At 37.7% G+C, this 13,843-nt stretch overlaps 1 protein-coding gene across 2 annotated transcripts in view; it reads left to right on the forward strand.

Moving 5' to 3' along the window:
* LPP (LIM domain containing preferred translocation partner in lipoma) overlaps positions 1-13,843 on the forward strand; it is a 659,735-nt gene that overhangs the window by 494,520 nt on the left and 151,372 nt on the right. The window lies entirely within an intron of this gene.

The raw sequence follows: 13,843 nt of genomic DNA on the forward strand, positions 1-13,843 counted from the left end.
ATACAAATTTGATTTTAAAGTGAATTTTTGACAACTTCTAAGCTTCTCCTTAGGCAGAAATAGGGTTTCTGTATGTGTTCAGGTTCCTCACTCGTCTAAATATTTATAAACAAAATGTGGAAGTGGATGGTGTCTAAATTCTACACTCTCAATTATTTCCCTATGCGAGTTTAGGAAAAGATGTTCCTGTTGTGTTTTGTTTTGTTTTATTTTCAACCTTCTCCCTTCTCCAAATCTGTGAATAATTATGAACGGTTATTCCATCCAGTCCATGAGGGTAATGTGGATTGATGAACCATATGCAATTTCCAAGGTGCTACGGACACATAACCTGTCCTCAGGGAGGTTGTAATTATTCAGAAGAGATAAGAAAAACACATGAGTAATTACTAATCTTGGTAGAAAGCTGTAAGAGGCATAAGAGAGGCTTATGTGAGATATAAAATTTAAAAGCTCTGTCTATTCATCAGGAGCGTCAGGAATGCCTTATAAAGAAACTGGTGGTACCTAAACCTAGGCCTTTTATATTAGTGCCTCCCAAATTTTCTATGATGGAAACTATTTCCTCCCCAGTCTGTTGGAGGCCAGTATTTGTATAGAACACAATTAAAATTAATTACTAAGAAAGTGAAATAAAGAGAATACAAAATGGAAGAACACGTTTTACCACTATGAGATTGAATAAGAATCAATTACCCTATTAAAGTGTTACATTCTTTCCTAAATACTCCCTCTCTGTTTTTGTACTCTGTCTCAATGGAGGGTGACAAACATTTCTTAGATCCCCACCCAGGGACCATAGTTTGAGTAGTGTCACTTTAAGGACATGTAGGGAAAGGAGATTTCATTTGTGGAGGGAGCAGAAGCAAAGGCACAGAGGCGGAAACATTACACAGGTTTTCACTTCTTCAGACATTTTTTTTATGTTTTTTTTTTTTAAATTTTTTATTTCTTTTCAGCGTAACAGTATTCATTGTTTTTGCACCACACCCAGTGCTCCATGCAATCCGTGCCCTCTCTAATCCCCACCACCTGGTTCCCCCCACCTCCCACCCCCCCACCCCTTCAAAACCCTCAGGTTGTTTTTTTAGAGTCCATAGTCTCCCATGGTTCACCTCCCCTTCCAATTTCCCTCAACTCCCTTCTCCTCTCCATCTCCCCTTGTCCTCCATGTTATTTGTTATGCTCCACAAATAAGTGAAACCATATGATAATTGACTCTCTCTGCTTGACTTATTTCACTCAGCATAATCTCTTCCAGTCCTGTCCATGTTGCTACAAAAGTTGAGTATTCATCCTTTCTGATGGAGGCATAATACTCCATAGTGTATATGGACCACATCTTCCTTATCCATTTGTCCGTTGAAGGTCATCTTGGTTCTTTCCACAGTTTGGCGACCGTGGCCATTGCTGCTATAAACATTGGGGTACAGATGGCCCTTCTTTTCACTACATCTGTATCTTTGGGGTAAATACCCAGGAGTGCAATTGCAGGGTCATAGGGAAGCTCTATTTTTAATTTCTTGAGGAAACTCCACACTGTTCTCCAAAGTGGCTGCACCAACTTGCATTCCCACCAACAGTGTAAGAGGGTTCCCCTTTCTCCACATCCTCTCCAACACATGTTGTTTCCTGTCTTGCTAATTTTGGCCATTCTAACTGGTGTAAGGTGGTATCTCAATGTGGTTTTAATTTGAATCTCCATGATGGCTAGTGATGATGAACATTTTTTCATGTGTCTGGTAGCCATTTGTATGTCTTCATTGGAGAAGTGTCTGTTCATATCTTCTGCCCATTTTTTGATATGATTATCTGTTTTGTGTGTGTTGAGTTTGAGGAGTTCTTTATAGATCCTGGATATCAACCTTTTGTCTGTACTGTCATTTGCAAATATCTTCTCCCATTCCGTGGGTTGCCTCTTTGTTTTGTTGACTGTTTCCTTTGCTGTGCAGAAGCTTTTGATCTTGATGAAGTCCCAAAAGTTCATTTTTGCTTTTGTTTCCTTTGCCTTTGGAGACATATCGTCTATATTGCCTAGAGCAATCTATACTTTTAATGCCATACCGATCAAAATTCCACTGGTATTTTTCAAAGAGCTGGAGCAAATAATCCTAAAATTTGTATGGAATCAGAAGAGACCCCGAATCGCTAAGGAAATGTTGAAAAACAAAAATAAAACTGGCGGCATCACGTTACCTGATTTCAAGCTTTACTACAAAGCTGTGATCACCAAAACAGCATGGTACTGGCATAAAAACAGAAACATAGACAAGTGGAACAGAGTAGAGAGCCCAGATATGGACCCTCAACTCTATGGTCAAATAATCTTCGACAAAACAGGAAAAAATATCCAGTGGAAAAAAGACAGTCTCTTCAATAAATGGTGCTGGGAAAACTGGACAGCTATGTGTAGAAGAATGAAACTCGACCATTCTCTTACACCGTATACAAAGATAAACTCGAAATGGATAAAAGACCTCAACGTGAGACAGGAATCCATCAGAACCCTAGAGGAGAACATAGGCAGTAACCTCTTCGATATCACCCACAGCAACTTCTTTCAAGATATCTCTCCAAAGGCAAGGGAAACAAAAGCGAAAATGAACTTCTTCAGACCTTTACTATTTTCATGTCTTCCCCTTGCTCCCTATTTGGGAATGTGTAATAAAAGGTGAACTGAAGGCACCGGTCCAAAGCCACACCATAAATGGAATGGTATAGGATATGAAAAACATGGCACTGATTTGTATATAGGTGTAAGTCAATGGTGGAAATAAAGAATTCTGGTTCTGACCCTTCCTGTGCCCTTGATTGGCTAAGCAATAGTGAAATTTTCCCCATCTGCTTGAGCCCCATTTCCCACCTTAGTAAATCAGAAGTGTGGAGCAAATGCTTTCTAGAATTTCTTTCAACATTAGTAAGTTTCCGTAGGAACAGCATTTCTCCAACAAAATACAACAAAGCTCAAAGCTAAACACAAATTGGTAGGACGAATACATGGAGAATATTTTTTTTAAAGTCTCTAGTTCTATTAAAATATACTAAAAGTGTACCATGCTCTTGTTATTGATGTGGGGGAAAGTTTTATATTGGAATCTTAGGTAAACTTTTTAAAAGAGCATGTTAAAAGCAAAAAATAAGGTGACAGTACTAAAGCATATTAAAAATAAAAAGCGGAGCTCCTGGGTGTCTCAGTTGGTTAAGCAGCTGCCTTCGGCTCAAGTCATGATTCCAGGGTCCTGGGATCGAGTCCCAAATCGGGCTCCCTGCTCAGCAGAGAGCCTGCTTCTTTCTCTCCCTTTGCCTGCCGCTCTGCTTACTTGTGCTATCTCTCTGTCAAATAAATAAATAAAAACTTTAAAAAATAAGTAAGTAAGTAAATAAATAAATAAATAGCAAACTAATGTAACAAGTATATATGCCTCAAATATCATAGCAACTAAATACATAGCAATAAAGAAAATTGAACATGGATAGTAATTGTGTTGATGAATATGTATTAAGCCTTCTGGGAAACAAATATAAATTAAATGTTATCTTTGCCTTCAAGAACTATCCTAGCTCTAATAGTTACTAGCTTAAACAACTTGAACAATTTGGTTACGCTCTCTCAATCTTTGTTTTTGTTTTTGATTTATCGATAGTATGGAAATAACCGCTAGTTCATACTGTTATTTTGAGTCTGAAATATTTGTGAAAGTGAAATATTTATAGAAAGCACTTAGCCAAGTTCTTGGCATATAGAATATCCTCAAAAATCAAAGTTATCCCATGCTTTAAGAAATTAAGATATGCCTATTAGAAATCCATTAAAAATACCTGATTTAAACCTAAGTTCATCACAAAAATAGAACATATGTCACCAATTGGTAAAATAATTGCCAAATAAGGATTATGAACCATGAGAGAGATTGTGGAATAATGATTAATGTTTATTGAGTACTTACAATGTGGCATCAGTATTCTATGTACTTTATAGGAATTAATCTATTTCATCCTTATAGAAAATGTATAATCCTATAAAAGCTATTATTATTTCCATATTAGGAAATTGAAGCACTGAAATGTTAGGTAATGTGCCCAGCATCAACAGCTAATAAATTGTAGGACTTGATTAGAATCCAGACTTCGTTCTATACTTTTTTTTCTTCTAAAAACTTTTTCCCCAGCTTTATTGAGATATACGAAAAACATATGCGTATTAAAAAAAAAAAAACATATGCGTATAATCAGTGTCCATAACTTGGTGGGTTTAGAGATGTATATACATTTGTATTGCTGTCACCACAATCCAGGTAGTAAACATATCTGTCATCTCCAAAAGTTTAAGCTAGATAATTAGGAAACCTTTTATGGAGGAGATCAGCTTTGGATACACAGAAAATACAAGAAGATATTCTCTTTGGAGTAGATAGAATGAACGAAGTATGAGTTGAGACCAGGATTATTTAAGGAAAATTTACTTTAGGTGGAAAATATCTAAGTGCCTATAATGTACAAACTTCTCTGCTAAGTGTTGGAGGCATTTGGCTAGACATGGATCTTACCTTGAAGATTCCTATAGTCTAATAGAGAATATATACAGAGTGATGATCTTTAATCCTAACACAAGACTGGAAGTGACAAGTGACTTAATCAAATTTCAGCCAAATTTTGTCGAGAATTCAGAAAAAGGAGAATAGACATTCCCAGGCAGGAATAGAAATATGTTTATGGAATGGTTAGCCTTTGAGTTAAGTCTTTAAAAGTCGCTAGTAGAGATTTGGAAGAGGAATGAAGGTCAGGAAGTGATGTCATTTCTGACAAGGGAAATTTTAACATGATATAGAATAAAATCATTAAAGTGAATCACCAATGTGGGAAGGAACAAATTTTGGGAAACAAAATTGGAGAAGAAGGCAGGAGTCCTGATTGGATTCTGGTTGAAAAAAAAAAAAAAACCCCTATTAAATATTTGGGGCAAGGTTAGAGAAATTTGAATATGAGCTATATATTCGATAATACATCAATGTTAATTTCTTGAGTATGGTATTGTGGTTATACATTGTGGTTATACAAAATGATATCCTTGTTTTTAGGAGCAATGTACTGAAGTACTTGAGGAGATGTGTCATGATATCTGCAACTTACTTTGAAACAGTCTAGATAGATGACAGATTGATCGGTAAATCTACACATAAAGATACCAATACAGATATAGATATTGTGGGGAGGGCTGAATCACTTTAGATTAAAACAGTTAGAGATGCCGGGACGCCTGGGTGGCTCAGTAGATTAAAGCCTCTGCCTTCGGCTCAGGTCATCATCTCAGGGTCCTGAGATCAAGCCCTGCATCAGGCTCTCTGCTCAGCGGGGAACCTGCTTGCCTTCCTCTGTCTCTCTGACTGCCTATCTGCCGACTTGTGATCTCTGTCTGTCAGATAAATAAATAAATCTTTAAAACAGCTAGAGATGCCATTACTACACAGCTACCCAGGACACCCTTCTTCCTCAAAAACGTATTGAAGCCTCACAAATGAATTATTTTAAGACTCCTTTCTTGGGTGGGAAAAGTAGAGCGAGTTAGATTCCTGTGCCTTCTAAACCAGAATCTTTTAATGATTACAATGGATCTTTGACATTTCCCTCTCTTGTGTGTGTTTCCTTGTTTTGTACTGGACACATACCTGATGAGATGATAGTCATTAGAATGGTGATGATAGGAGCTGATACCGATCTAAAGCTCTATTCATAGTTTGAATGACAGGTCTGGTGATGATGTCTTCATTTTTAGGTGAGGAAACAGATTCAGAGAGGCTGAATGACTTGTTCAAGGTTACATAGTTAATAAGCTTCAGCGTGTGGACTCATTCTTCTCATCTCAAGTCCATGCTGATTCATTACCATTATAGAACGGTGTATGTTGTTCCTGCACCTTGTCAATAGCTGACTATCCTGCCTCTTGTCATGCTTTCCCTCCTGATGTCATGATGTTCAAGTGAGAGACCATCTGTGCCCAGGGCCATAAGTTGCGTAGCTGGAACGTCAGTGTCTCTGGCAATATATTTTAACTGTGTATAAAACCTAAATTAACTGATGGGGCACTGAGCGTGAGCTTTTTGCCATGGCTCAGATACATACTTTAACACAGCACACCCAATACCTTCCTATCAATAGTGTTAGCTGACCAGACCTTCTGTTGACCTTGCAGAAGGCAAATTGCTGATAATTACAGCACATCTCATTTTCTTAAGTCAGTTCCCAATAAATATTACAAGCAGGAACCTTCAACTGAGTCTCATCTGGTTATTTATTTTTAATGGTTTCTTCTAAAATGGTGTTAGTTTTAGTGTTCTATGCTCTCCCTCTTCCATCTTCATCAAAATCAGGGATTGTTGCATTGCAGTATTAGATAAATACCACAAGGAATGAACCCATAGTGCAGCAGATGGGTAAGTCCGTATCTTTAAAGGAAAGACAAAATTCTCTTGTGCTCTGAACATTTTCCATCTGTTTTGGCTTATGTGATTGGACTATAGAAGATTCTTAAGTATTTTCTCCATGGGTAATAGGGTCCTTGAATGGGCCTCAAAACACTACCCTGTAGGGAGAAGAAAGGAAACATACAAGAAAATTGGAGGTAGAAAATTCTCATGGGTTTCAGTAACCAGGCAGTGGGCCTTTGGCCCAAATCTAAGCACCCTGTTTCCCTGGGCAACTAGGAAAGTGTGTCTATACTAAAGGAGATTCTCAGTTCCAAGGATAGAGATATAGAAAGAACAAGAGGTGATGAACTATGAATTATTTTAGGTTAGGGGAAACTGCAGAACTTAAAATGAGAGGGAGAATTTTAAAATTAGCTGTTAAGATGAATGGGGAGAAAGGTACCATTGCCAGAATATTCGGGAGCTTACAGGGCTAGTTGTCCTGATTGGAGCTTATATTTTTCTGACAGATATGAGGGGGGAAATGTAATAGAAGGTCAAGTGTGTCTCTAGATATTTTTGCCACATCTTTTGAATTAATCCAAAAGTTTTCCCTATTTGGTTGACATACCTGAGCCTCTAAGTATTGTGCTTTCATTCATTTTGAAAGACAAAATATGTTTGTGTAAGAGAAGGTCCATGTCTATCCCTATATCCATAGTTCTCCCCCAAAATAATGGTGTTCTGGCTGTGCAGACCCTAATACCTAAAATAAGACTATTGGAATATAGTATTGTGGAAATGAGAACTGTAATATATCTGAGGATAGAATGAAAATATCTACCAGCTTATTTTTAAACACAAAGCTGTAATTATCTTGGCATTGCTTACATAGTGTTGTCTTATTCCTTCTTTTAAAAAAACTGAAGTGTGTGAGTCTCAAAATTGTTTAGGGAGCTATTTGAAGAATCCCTATGCCTTTAGAGCAGTACTAGGTAAATTCTCTTCACAGAACTTGGCATTTGTCTAAGAATTTTTGTTGTTGTTGTTTCTCTCTGACTATTGTTATTGGGGTATATTGGGAAATTTTCATAAAGCCAGAAGTTTGTTCTGGGGGAACTAGGATAGTGGGACAGAAGTGGAACATAGGAGGCAGTGGGAGCCTGGCATGTGGTAATTATGCCTCAAGAGAAGAAAGGCATGGGTTGGCATGTGCTGTTATTCTTTCATTAATAAAGCTAACTCACCATGCTTGGTGCTATGTATCTTCTCAGTTGAGAGCAACATGGAGGTCTAGTGAATGTCCCTGAGTAGAAACAGAGTGCCCCCGTCAGGAAGGATTGGTAGTCCGTTTATCGATACTATTTAAGACCCGTTGATAGGTGAGCATGCGTGGGCAACTTGGACAATGATGCTTAGGGAGCTGCAAACCACTCTTTGAGGTACGGTTGAAGGTGTGGAGGAGAGAAACCTGGAGCCCTGGTGCCACAGGAAGACTGCCATGCGCAAAAGAATTAAATTTGATAACCACACCTCCCAAGTTAGCAACAAAAGCAAGACAAGTGTGGGGAAGCCAGCGAATTTGCCTTCAGTATAATGAATTAACATTTTGAGCAGACAGAGACAAGTTCTTGGAAGGGTCTAGGTCCAAGCCCTATAGCCCCCCACGGAGAAAGTGATGATAGGTGTTCAAGAGTCCCATGGCTGATGAGATTGGATTTGGAAAGTACTGTCCTACTCTGATGTTCAGTGACGTGGGCATCTAAACTGGCCCAGGGATCAGCCTCCTGCATCCAATTTCTTATTCTGCCCCCAGATTGTCATTTCTATGAGGTGATTACAACTGACATCTAGATAGTGTTTTGTAAAGCACTTTCATACTTGTAATATCATATGAGCTAGATAGCAGCCCTCCAAAATACAGTATTTTTTCCCCATTTGACACATGAGGACACACAGGATCTGAGTAATGAAGGGACTCCCATTCTCCAGGGCCACCACCCATCCCTACAAGTCAGAGATCCCAGAAGCACAGCTCCCCAAAGCAGCAGCATTGCAGTGAGGCCCAGGCCTCCTCCTCCAGATCTTGTTCTCTTTCTCCCCCATCACACTCTTCCTGTGGGGTTGCTAGATAGTCATAAACTGGGAGGCCAGTCAGTGAACATGCTCTGTGCTTTAGCTTTTTCATCAGTACAAGGAACAGTGTGTCTGGTTTGAAAAGTGCTTAGGGGGTCTCAACTGAGAGGTGCTAGGTAATTTGTTTTTCTTTGTTGTTATTATTTTGTGTCAAGAAAATAACTTCTGAAGTGTTCCTGTCAATTACAAACTGGGAAATGACTCCAGGTGGATAGTTGCCTTGAGTACGGATGGAACCTGAGGCCTTAAGCATCTTATTTCCCCAGAAAAAAAAAAAATGACCTAATTAATTAAAAACCCCAAAAACCACAATGGAAGAAAAATTAGAAAATGAGTAGCTTAGAGAAAAGTTTATATTGATCTGGGAAAAAATGGATTTCTCGGTTTTGTTTCTTTCCAGCTCTTTCTTTAAGGTATCTGTGGGTCGTGGGAATAGAATGTTTTCTAGTTAATGAGACATATGAGATATATTTCCTATTGTGGTGGTGATTTCTGGTAAGGTGTTTGCTTGGGGCAGTATATGTTTACAGCACTAAATAAATAATCCTAAGCATTTATGTGTTCCATCTTAGCACACGTTAATTTTTAATTAATTTGGCTATATAGTGTGTTTTTAAGCATTGATTTGGGAACCTAGACTTACAGTGTCATAAAGAATTTAATCATAGAAACTATCTACAACAATGTTTCATTTTCCAGAAAACTGAAGTCCAAATGACTCATTCAAGGTCATACAGCTGAAAGTGTTTTAAACTCTAGGGCCAAAAGTTCCTTTCTGAATAAAGAATAGAAACTAGTCTCTGCTGGTGGGAAGAGGGATGGCAGGGCTATTCACAAAGGTGAGGAAGTGGGTTTCCCAGACATTTTTGTGAACCCACTCCTGGATACACCTTATTCAAACTTGAGTGAAATATGCATTACCCTTAAAAATGATAAAATAAAATCAATGACTTATTAGGACCTATGTGCATATACTGTCCTGAGCTCCTTGATTTTTAAATACAAAGTTAATGAAGAGATTCCCAATATCTTTTTTTCTTTCCTTTTCATCAAATTTCTTTCTTTTCTTTTTTTTTTTTTTTTTTGGTCTTTTTTTTTTTTATTTCTTTTTAGCGTAACAGTATTCATTGTTTTTGCACCACACCCAGTGCTCCATGCAATATGTACCCTCCGCATTACCCACCACCTGGCTCCCCCAACCTCCCACCCCCCTCCCTTCCAAAACCCTCAGTTAGTTCCTCAGAGTCCACAGTCTCTCATGGTTTGTCTCCCCCTCCAATTTCCCCCAACGCACTTCATCAAATTTCTTATTTGTAGTATCCCATGTCTATTTTCCCCACTAGAATGAAAGTCTGATTGAAGCAATAGTTTTGTTTTCATTCACTGCTGTGACCCTGTCTTCACCTCTAGAACAAGGCCTGACTGATAGAAGATGCTTAATATTTGTTTAATTAACTAGTAAACATATAAATGAAAATTGTGAGTAGACATTGGATATTCCCTGTGGCAGGACATGGTGTAAAGTAAACTACAGAGGGAAAATACTTCATTCGTTTAACAGACATTTATTTAGCACCTTATGGGATCATAAAAGGTTAGAGCTGGAGAGAATCAGAGACTATTGAAGGAAAATCCCCTGAATTTTAGAGATGAGGAAACACGTGAGTTTTCTAAGTTGCAAACTAGTTAGTGATAGAGCCATGGATTATAATTCAGACTTCTTGCTCCTTTTTTTGGTTTGTTTTTTAAATCACTTAAATGTCTAGAGTGAGATTGGTTGCTACATTCATTGAACTTTAATGAAAATTAAATTGACACCCTTGAACTTGACCTCTTTTGCATGCATTTTCTATGAAAATTAAGGACTGAAATTGGTCAGTTGATGGGTTACATGGTTGAGATGTTCTAAGTTCTAGATCACATTTACCTGATTTCCTACTGTGGAGTTCATCATCTTTGGTTCCCAGGCCAATCTCTTAACTCCTCAATTTTCTGCTATTCTAATCTAATTGGGTCAGATGAGCAGGGCATTTCATTGAAAGAAACCATCCTTACCCCATGTTTATGTGTGTTTTCCATAGCAACCAGCTGTGAAAGGTCATTCACTTCATCTAGACCCTTCCAGGCTGTGAACCACCACCCAGATGGCTGTTTCATATGGTCTTTATATCAACAGCAGACACCCACTCATTCAGTTACATTGAGATCATCATTCCCTTCATCAGAGAATGAAATCTAGAAAAGAGATTCCCACTTCATAATGAAACTTTTTTTTTTTTTTTTGGTCTAATAACTAACAGCAGACTTGGCATTCTGGGAGAGAATAAGCTGGCGGGAGGACACATTGTGTGACCCAAAAAAAGTTCCAATTCATAGGTTGTTTATGGTTGTGTGCTGAACTGTGTGGCTAGAGTTGAGCCCTGAGCCTACAGGTGCTAATTATGCATTTTCTGATCTTAAACATGCAAATACAGATAACTCTGAACTCTACTCGCTTTACTGCCCAAACCATCCTCCTTCCCCCTCACCTGCTCTTTCCCCACAACTTTCTCTAAAACACACAGATAATGATCTCCTTCCAGACTTTGAAGTGACATTAGATTTGTCAGAAGGGCTAATTAATTGACTGTCAGCAAAGCCATTGTTTGAACATCTGTGGAGTTCTATTTGGTAGGCATCTATTATACTTTTAATTGAATGTATTCAGTCATCTACAAATATTTATTGAGTGCCTACTATACTCCGATCATTGTAGTGTACACTATGGGAAATAATACAACATAACATAATGGCCAAGAAGATAAAGTATTGTTAAATCCTATAGCACCAAAGGCTTTAATGGTGAACCAATTTTATGACTGGCAGCAGAAAATACACTGTTCTTCATCCAGGTTCAGGGGCTTTTCCCACTATTACCAGCTGACCTGGGCCAGATTAAATATCACAGGAGTTCACATGAAGAGAGACCTATTGTGAGGGAGTAGCCTGGTTGGCAACACACTATCTGTGGCTTGAATTCTCAGCAAAGACAGTTGAATCCTTTTAAAGAAAAATAAACAAAATATCCAAGGCCAGTAAACTGGGAAGACCCAGAAGTAGATCCAAATTAATGATCTTACTCCAATTCTCTTCCTTACTGACTCCAATGTCAGTCATGTTATATTAAATTCTCCCCAATTTGTTATAGGATTGCACAGCTCTGAGCTCAGACCTCAGCTGATTCCCTAACCATCAAACCTTCAATCTGTCTGAATCCTAGACTCAACTCCACTGCTACCTATAAGTGAGCAGCATGTGTTAAATTTCAGTGAGAAAACAGAAACACTGTACAGGAGTGACTTGTTGAAGGAGGCTAAAAGGATGCAGTAGGCTAGAGGTACTAGAAAATGGCTATTAACCTCCACTGTCTCCCTTTCTCTCCCATTTAGCCTTAGGATCATGGCAAAATTAGACACATAGAAATCATATAGCTTCGGGGCCTCCCACCTTTATAATTTTTACTGTATACATGAACTATCTGTACTATTATTTACCTAATATTTTACTCAAATTAACTTTTAGCCTACTTTGTCTTCAACCATATCAATAGTATCCATAACTTGATTTTATGGGTTGAAATATGTGCTGTTTTTCTCCTTAAGAAACATTAAATTAAATATCATATTTTAATTTTAAAATGTTCATCCATGAACCCTGTAATGTTCAAAGTATTGAGAAATGTGGATGTAATTCAACAAGAAGACAAATTGATGGAACACCATGATGACATAATTGCCTCAAGGTCACCCACTGAGTTGACTTTTACAAAATAAACAATATTTTTGCACCCAGCGTCATTATGTTATCACGAGAAGCAGTGTAGTTGTGTAAGGAGCCAAAAATCAAGCATTCAGAGGCCAGAATCTGGGCCTAACACTATCCTGTTGACTTGCTGTGACATCCTAGTCCAGCCCAGTTTCCAGGGGACTCATATTTTATATTAGATCAGACTACATGATTTAGAGGGATCCTTCAGCCCCTTATGGTTTTTTTGTTTGTTTGTTTGTTTGTTTGTTTGTTTGTTTTTTGCCTCAAATACTTCTCATGTATTGTCCTCTAAGACATCATTAAAACATAGGTGGGTAGAAAAACAGCTGTCCTTTATAAAATTACAACATTGCTCACTTCAGCATTTCACAGAAGAATTGGAAAATATGCTCAAGAATTATATTTCCCAGGCCATTTTTACTCTGCTCAGTACTGTTCCTCATTTCTTAAGGTTGATGAGAAGGTTCACTGCATTTACAGTAGCTTTAATTGTAACTTAATAAAAATAAAACAGGATTATAGGACATAAGAAATACTCTTTTCTGAGGTGGGTACTCTAGCATTGCTGTTTAAGGATTTTCCTGAGTCTGTAATGTTCCCTAATGTTAGTTGGCATATGTAAGTGAAATTAATATTGGTAACCATCAATGTGACAGTGGTCTTCAGTGTAGATAATACAGCACTGTTACAAAAATGAAGAGTTCATCTTTTGTTACATGGCGCCAGGAAACAAACTCTGGACTTTGAGTCAGGAAATCTGAGTCTAAGTTCTGTATCTTCTCTGTATGACATTTGACACGTCCAGTGTGGACATTTTACATGTCCGGTGTGCTTTAGAACATATTGGTACACATTATTTAAAACCTTATTTTGGCAGTTTTAAGTTTAGAGTTATCATCTTGTCAAAGAAACCAGCTTATCCAAGGACAGGATTAAGAGGTGGAACCAAGTCCATTATTTAGGTTTTCTCTCGGAAAGGTTAAGAGGTTAAATGTAATTGCTCAATTTTATTTAACTTCTTAACCTTTCTGAGTTTCACTTATTTCACCAATTAAAGAAGATCATTATTCCTATTTTATATACATACTGTAAGGATCAAGTAAAAATGCATTCTAAACCATAACAGATCAAAAATTTAAGAGCTGTTAGTATTGTTTCCCAGTGCAGTATCTGGCTTGATTTATGCCATTTATGATTAGTGTGTAATAATCAAGCTCTCTGAATTTTTAATGTTAGTATTTGTCTCTCTTTGAATTAGCATGTTGTGTTTTATGGTGCTCTCTTGTTAATGGAATATCATTAGAGGATACAGAAAATGTTTTTCAGTTGTGTGTGAGAAAGCAACACACAAAGACATACCACAGTGTCCTCATTTGCTGAGCAAACTACTCTTGCTTTTTAATGTGGAATGCAGAAGAACTAATTGAAAAGAGACAAAAATGAATTTTGACTCAGATTGTGCAAGATGAATCATAACCCACTTTCTCATCTGAGAT

This window comes from Martes martes (genome assembly GCF_963455335.1).
Source record: "Martes martes genome assembly, chromosome: 1".
In the NCBI taxonomy this organism is placed as follows: Eukaryota; Metazoa; Chordata; class Mammalia; order Carnivora; family Mustelidae; genus Martes; species Martes martes.